The sequence below is a fragment of the Mustela erminea genome, chromosome 4, assembly GCF_009829155.1.
Source record: "Mustela erminea isolate mMusErm1 chromosome 4, mMusErm1.Pri, whole genome shotgun sequence".
Lineage (NCBI taxonomy): Eukaryota > Metazoa > Chordata > Mammalia > Carnivora > Mustelidae > Mustela > Mustela erminea.
Window position 1 is genome coordinate 39,890,384 of NC_045617.1, and position 8,414 is coordinate 39,898,797.

The window sequence follows — 8,414 nt, forward strand, 5'->3', positions numbered from 1 at the left end:
AAAGAGGCTCAACGTCACTTAGGAGCAAATCAAAACTACAATGAGATACCACCTCATACCTGTTAGAATGGCTAAAATCACAACACAAGAAACCAAAGGTATTGGTGAGGATGTGAAGAGAAAGGAACTCTCTTGCACTTGTGGTGGGAATGTGAACTGATGCTGCCACTATGGAAGACAGCATGGAGGTCCCACAAAAAGTTCAAAATAGAATTACCTTATGATCCAGCAATTTTACTACTGGGTATTTACCCTAAGAATACAGAAACACTAATTCAAATGGATATATTCACCCCAATGTTTATAGCATTGATAACATTATCTATAATAGCCAAGATATGGAAGCAGCCATTGTGTCCATTGATTGATGAATGTATAAAGAAGATGTGGCATATGTATATACAATGGAATATTACTTGGCCATAAAAAAGAATGAAATTTTTCCATTTGTAATGACATGGATGGAGCTAGACAGTATAATGCTAAGGGAAATAAGTCAGAGAAAGAAAAATGCCATATGATTTCACTCATATGTGGAATTTAAGAAACAAAACAAACCAGTAAAGAGGAAGAAAGAGAGAGACAAACCAGGAAACAGCCTTTTATAGAGAACAAATTGATGGTTACCAAAGGGGAGGTAAGTGGGGGTGGAGGTGAAATAGATAATGAGGATTAAGGGGTGCCCTTGTGATGATAAGCACCAGAGAATTAAACAAAAACTCAAAAAAATAAAAAAATAAACAAATTAAATGCTAAGAGCAATTTTTAAAAATGAGAAATCAGGCATCTACATCCATGAAGTTTTAAAAATAGGTAAGATAAGATGCTAACATTAAAAAAAAAAAATGTTTAGTAAATAAATGCTCCAAAAAGTGTCAAGAATATTGTCATTGTGTGTTCAAAAGTAAGAAATTTTTGAATAACAATTTTAAAGCCTGAAAGGACCTTAGATATTTTTGGTTTCAACATTTTTATTTTACAGTAGAAGAAAATGAAACCTGAAAAGTTTCACAATGACCTGTCCAAAATTACTCACAGTTAGGTAGTTGCTCAATATTGTTCAAAGATTTAAACTTCTTTACTATAAATGAATACTGTACAGGAAAAAAAAAATGCATAAAAGGGAATGCATCCAGAAGTTTAAGGAGCACTAAGAAATATTTTGGAATTAATTAAATCAAAATTTTATTTACATTAGAAAGGATTATTATTAATTGCCATAATAGTTAGAACAGAACATTTATACATTAAAACCAATACAAGTGAAAGCTATTTTTAATGAAATGCTATATTTTTAAAAGATCCATAAGGAAACTGTTTTCATACAATCTATTTTATTATCCCACAGAGCAGTAGCTAAAATCTTTAAAAACTAGAACAGTAATTTAAATGCTTAGCCTACCACCTTTTCAAAAAGCCAGAATGGAAGAGAAAATCCAAGAATAAAATTACAGCAACTTTATTAATTGCAACTCAAAATGCCAAATTTACATATGTTTAAACAAATCTAAATGGCAAAACTGACCGCTAAGCATTTTTAGACAAGTTTAGAAAAATTAATTACATATTTCATCTTTAAAAAAAACAACTTAGTATTCCAAGCATTTACCTTTTTGTCAAAGATAATAAATTTGATTAAGCTTACATAAATTATACTGTACTAAATAGGATAATAACTAAAAACATATGGAGAATGGGATTAGCCTTAGCTACTGCCTCTCTTCCAATTTTAAACCTAATACCAAGTATGTATGCTTGACTTAAACACTTTTTCTAGTTTTCTTTTTAAAGCTGCTAGTCATATAAAGGTCACTAGGTTGGTCTTTTAAAAATAAATCTGTAATCACTACAAACTGTTACTGTATCTGACCAAGGTCATGACGAAACACCAGAGGCTAAGACTTGAATGCAGTAGCTCAAGGAGTTAGAATGAAGTAGTAGGCGTAAAAATGCAAACACATGGGCCAAGACCTGTCCCAAGCCCTCAACTGAAACAATCTATTTGATTATTTGACTTTTGGTAGTCGTAACCTTGACTATTTGAGCATTTCTTAACTCACAGTGACTCCTAACCATGAGCTCACTCTTTCAGAAATAGTAGAAAACCACCCTGAAGCCATGGGTCTTAGGTTACATTATGAATCATGTTGGCAAATTTTAGAGGACATCACTGTTTATTCTCCACAGCAATGACTTTCAACTTTCCTGCTTTCCCAGCCCACCAAAGCAAGGCAACACTTCAACTGAAAGAATAGAATCTCTTCTCCAGTTGGTTTTCATGCAAGGGAAATAGGAGGATGCAGACCTAAGGAATACAACAAAATCTCAGGTTGCTTGTCCCATCAGCCCTCTACCATGACCATCAATTGATGAGCACTGCTGTAAAGCTTTACAGTAAAACAACCTGATTAATCAAGTGTGTACTGTAAGCCTGCAAGGCTCAATGAAATGGAACAACACCTGCTAAAAGAGAGACTCCGACAACTCTGACAGAGTGTGAACTGTGGCAAACTCCTGTCTCTCCTTCAGGCCAGGGTGTGCCCCTACCTTGCCTCTAATCCTCCAGTACTTTACTCAGTTTGAGCATTCCTATCAGTGCCATCTCGTCCACATACACACATATGCAGGAACACATGTAACGGGGTACCTGCAAAGTTCAGTGCTCATAAGACTTTAAAATTCTCATATTTAACCTTCACAATGACTGCATAAAGAAGGTGTTATTGGTCTCCTTAAGAGATCACAAAAGTAAGGTACAGAGCAATCCAGAGTCTGCCCAAGGTCTCAGAAAGTGACAAAGTGAGGAGTCAAATTGCCATCTACCAGTTAATATCCTAAAGACTACATCTACTTCTAGGGTGAAAAGGGAACAAATGGGAGTCCAGGGTTCTGCGACAATCATTTCTCTGGTGGACCACTGATGTCAATGCTATCCTTACTTGCTCCTAGATCTCGTTATCCTATATACACCTAAAATTGATTTTCAAAGGCGGAGCCATAAATTTTGGTTTTATTGCTCACATCTCACCCTCAGATAGTCTGAAATATCTCAACCAGGTATCCAAGATGCTCCACAACCCCATCCGAACACATTTTTGCAAGCTTCTCTGTCACTGTTCTCTGACTGCAATTTCTAGTTCTGCCGAACAGATCTGCTTCCCTCAGAGCAAACATCATTTGACTAACCTATTCCAGACTAGCCTCTCTTTATCAGAACTTTCTAAGAATACTCCCACATGATCCATTCATTTGGCATTTATTTTTGAATGCCTTCAACTGTGCTTCATGAAGCAAGCATTTTTTTTCTTTACAGACTGGTGACAGAATTACAGGATGTCATATCTAGGAGTTAGTTGAGATATAACATGGTCCAGAGCCCTCATATTAGGAAAGTGGTTCCATGAACACACAGTGGATAGATCATACACCTATAATGTTCATTCAAACAATTACCATTTTTATCTTACTATTCTAAATACTCTAACTTCTTTCATATTAATTATCAGCTTTACATTTATTATGCCACCAGCCAGAAACTTCAATGTAATAATTTATTAAAGAACTGGCCTTAGAATCCAATTGCCCTGACTCCTGGTTGGAACACAGGTCCCCGATAATCAGATAAGTACATCCTCCAGCAGCCAGCCCAGAGTCCGTCTATACATAGCCGGCATTTATTAGCTGATTGTTTGATACAAGTTCATTTATTTACCCCAAGCATTCCCCATCCAAAGAAAATGTTTTTCATATACATGACACATGTAGACATGATTTATCAGGCCAGTAGTATTTTATAACAAACATCCATCCTTGATTTCTCCCTCTCCTTATATTCCATATCCAAGAGGGTTTTGTTTTAGCTCCAAGATCCATATGCTCTTCAAACTCTCCACCTCCATCGTCCTAGCCCAGGCCATTATCACTGTTTATCTGGGCTACTGGGGAAAAAAAAAAAAAGAATCCCAGCTTGTCTCTCTTCTTCCATTCTTCCCTCAGTCCCTACTCAATCAGTTCCCCTCACAAGCCTATCACTCACACCCCAACTTAGAAATATTCAGTGGTTTCTCATTTCATCTCATACTTTAGTTTCCATACCCTTCCATCTTGGCTTTCTTTCTGTCCCTCAAACTTTCAGGCTCTATCTTCCTCCAGGCCCTTCCATATGCTATTCTCCCTGGCAGTGCTCTTCCCTCCCTTCTTTTAGGGCTGCCTAGGGCTTCTTGTATCACTCAAATATCATTTCCTGAAGAAACCCTCTCTCCCTAAATTAAACCCCTCACTACCACCATCCCTGTCATTCCTATCTCAGCATTCTATTTCCTTCATTGCACTTACCACAATTTGTTCTTATTTAGGGCATTTGTTTTATGCTAGTGTCTCCACCCTATCCCGGACTGTGCACAAATGAGATCAAGGACCATGCCTACCTTCTTCTTACAGTAGAAGGTTGACCTCAGGCCTGGTCAAGAAGATTCACTCAATATATTTCTGCTAAATGTATAAATGTCCTTGAAGATTCATAAAAAAAATATAAATATAAATTAGACTTTAACTCAGGGGCTGCCACCAATAAGATGATATTTTAACACAAAAAGTGCACTGTATCACACATGTGTAAATCATACTGACACTTTTCCTTCCTTTACAGAGAAATGTGATAAAATAGTAAATCTGGATTTCAACAAAGATTTGACTACTCTGGTCATACCCTTTTCGGGTAAAAAAATCATTAGTACGAGCTATCAGTGTTCCTGAGTTTTTGAGGCTTCCCAGGAGATTCTGACTCAGTGAATAGGGATTGAGACCAGGAATTTGTCCTTAAAGATGTACCCCCCCAAAAAAAAATTCATATCATCAGAGACATTTAGGGAATTACTGGGCTAGGTCAGTTGTTCTCAACCTTGGCTACACATGAAAATCTCCTAGAGAGCTTTTAAAAAAATACTCAATCCTACCCCAAGCAACATTGATGTAATTGGTCTTGGTGGGGACTGAACATTAGGATTTCTAAAAGTTCTTCAGTTAACACTTCAGTTGTGCCACAAAAGTTGAAAACCACTAGGCCTGATGACAACACTATATAATAGATTTGTAAATTATTGGATAACCAAGCTGAAAAGATACAAATTAACAAATTGGTGCCAACCCATGAGGAATTTCCTTCTAATGGTAACTACAGATTCTGAGCTTGGTCATTTCATGACCAAGATTTACCAGTGACTTGATGGAGATAGAGAGGAATGTTTAAGGTTTTATATTGCATATATATATATATATATATATATATATATATATATAATATTGCATGTATATATATTCTTGTATATATATTGCATATATATATGTATATCTATATGCAATATATATATGTATATATATTGCATGAATATATATATATTGCATGAACTGTGAAAATAGTAAATAGTTTGGATGACAAAATTGGAATCTAAAATATTCACCATATTGAAGTCATAAGACAACTGTTCCAAATAAGTGACTGCATAAAGGAAAAATGAGGTGACATAATTCAGCAGCAGAGTAATTTGAAAAGAATTTAAGAATTTAATCTGGCATTGAGTTCAATAGATATATATAGCATGACATGGTTGCCAAGAGTATTATTTTCCATTAAAATGACAATAAAATAAAAACAGACATAGATAAGGCTATGCATTCACAGAAGGTAGCAAAAAAAGGTGGTCTACAGAGGAAAAAATTAGTGACAAGAGGAGCAAAGACATAACTACATACAACTGAGGGCTCTTATGTAGAACCTAAATTAAATTTATTTTGAGGACATCAGGAACTAAGAACAACAAACAGAAGCTATAAGAAGACAGACTTAAGATCATCATGAACAAACATGTTCTAATGGTAATGTCTAAAGGTAACATGAGCTGCTTAGAAAGAAGTGAATTCCTCATCACTGAGAATCTTCGAAGCCTAGAAAGAAGCCACATGTAGTTATTTTGTAACTTTCTGTGTGATCCTTCCTTTCTGATCCATTTGTTGCAAAGCATACAGTTGATCAGAAAAGTTAGCAAATGTCCACTGTAGCTTTGAACTTGGTTGTATTGTATAGGAGGATCTAGCCAGGGATGATCTTTTCCTTATGCAATCCTTTCCCTTTTGTCTCATTCATTATTATTTTTTGTTGTTGTTTCAAGCCAAATAATCCCCTATTTCTCTTTCTCGTCTAGTTTTGGTAGCTTTCTAAAAAAAAAGACGCACAAATCAGTCTTTGAATCCTAACAATACTCAGTAATTTGGCAAAGGTAAGTTACAGAATTTACATTCTTTTACACTGCTTGTTCTAAAATATTTTCCTCCTTTTCCTGAGTTCCAACCAAAATATTATCAAAATAATGCATAAATCTGTGTCCTGATGACATACATTTATATTTTGCTCCCTTTCCTCTTCTGACACAGAGAGATTTTTCCATCAGCTCAGAAATAGTTTCCATTTCAAAAAGGTCTTCCCTCCTCCTTTACCTCTGTTTCCACCACTGTTCCTGAATGAACATTGGGAATGATCCAATTTGAAAAATCAAACAGGGCTACATATTATTCATCCAGATTAACATAAGATCTGGAAAGATCCATTTTTATGCAATGAGACATTTAACATGTGCCCACTTTGCCAAGCACACCCTGACCCTGGAACACGTCAGAAAAATAAACACAATTCCAGATTTGTTAAGCATTTAAAAACTGTTAGCCATTCATTCACTAAAACAAATACATATATTTATTGAGCATCTACAACAATCAAGCTCACTGTTGGTGCCTCAATGGAGTGTAGAGTGAAGGCTGACTCTTTCCTTGTTCTCATAGACACAGTTTCTGGGGGAAAAGGACAGTAATTAAGTGATCACCCAAAAAATGTGAAATACAAACATGATCAATGCTGTAAAGAATGGTGAATAGATGGGGCACCTGGGTAGCTCAGTGGATTAAGCCTCTGTCTTCGGCTTAGCTCATGATCTCAGGTTCTTGGGATCGAGACCCTCATGGGGCTCTCTGCTCGGCGGGGAGCCTGCTTCCCCACCTCTCTCTGCCTGCCTCTCTGCCTACTTGTGATCTGTGTGTCAAATAAATAAATAAAATCTTTAAAAAAAAGAATGGAATGGAAAAAAAACCACAATGGAATACTATGCAGCCATCAAAAGAAATGAAATCTTGCCATTTGCAATGACGTGGCTGGAACTAGAGGGTATCATGCTTAGCGAAATAAGTCAATCGGAGAAAGACAACTATCATATGATCTCCCTGAGATTAGGAAGTAGTGATGCAACATGGGGGGGGGGGGTTAAAGGGGTAGGAGAAGAATCAATGAAACAAGATGGGATTGGGAGGGAGACAAACCATAAGTGACTCTTAATCTCACAAAACAAACTGAGGGTTGCTGGGGGAGGGGGGTGGTAGAATGGGGGTGGGGTTATGGACATTGGGGAGGGTATGTGCTATGGTGAGTGCTGTGAAGTGTGTAAACCTGGTGATTCACAGACCTGTACCCCTGGGGATAAAAATACATTATATGTTTAAAAATAGAAGAAGAAGAAGCAAATTAACTGGAGATAGTAAATAATTCAATATGTTTTAATAAAATGATTGCTTTATAATTTTAATTCAATAGTAGGTAACACTAAATCTCATTTGGCAATTTAGGGCATTAAAAAATTTAAAAAAAAAAAAGACTAAAAGCAGACACTTTCAGTATCTCAACAGAACTTAAAATCCAAGTGAGACACATGCTAAAATGTTAATCCTTATAAAAGTCTTCTCTCCCCCATTCCACTGTCACTCAGTAGCACATTTTTAGTTTTATTTTTCATAGAGCATTTATCATTTTTTAAATTATCTTGTGTATTCACTTCTTACATTTTCATTTTCTATCCCCCACTAGAATCTAAGCTCCAAAACACAATTTTCCCCCAATCTGGTTAACCACTATATCCCCAACCACATACACAGTAGTTACTCAATATGTAATATTATTGAATATTGTTGAATATTTCAATCTTATTAATTTGTAAATAAACTGTCATTACTAAGAATGAGAAAGCTGATACACAAAAATTATAGAAAAGCCATTCCTGACCATTCAGAATGAAAAGAAATATTAATAATTTGAAGAGATTTTTATTAACATAAATATTAATTTTCTGTAACAGATATTTCCTCAGGCAACCTAACCTGAAGCTAATGTTGGACAAAAGTGGATAAGTATCATTCTTTGTGGATGTCTCCAAAAAATGTAGTTGTCACAAAGTTTGCAAAATTCTCTTAACTTTCCTGTCCCTATGAGGTTGTTCCAGCCATCTAAAGCTCAGCTGAGAGCAGAGTGCACATTAAAGCTGTCCATAGAATCCATGTTACAGACCCCAGCTTCCAGCCTCAAAGCCATGAAGCTT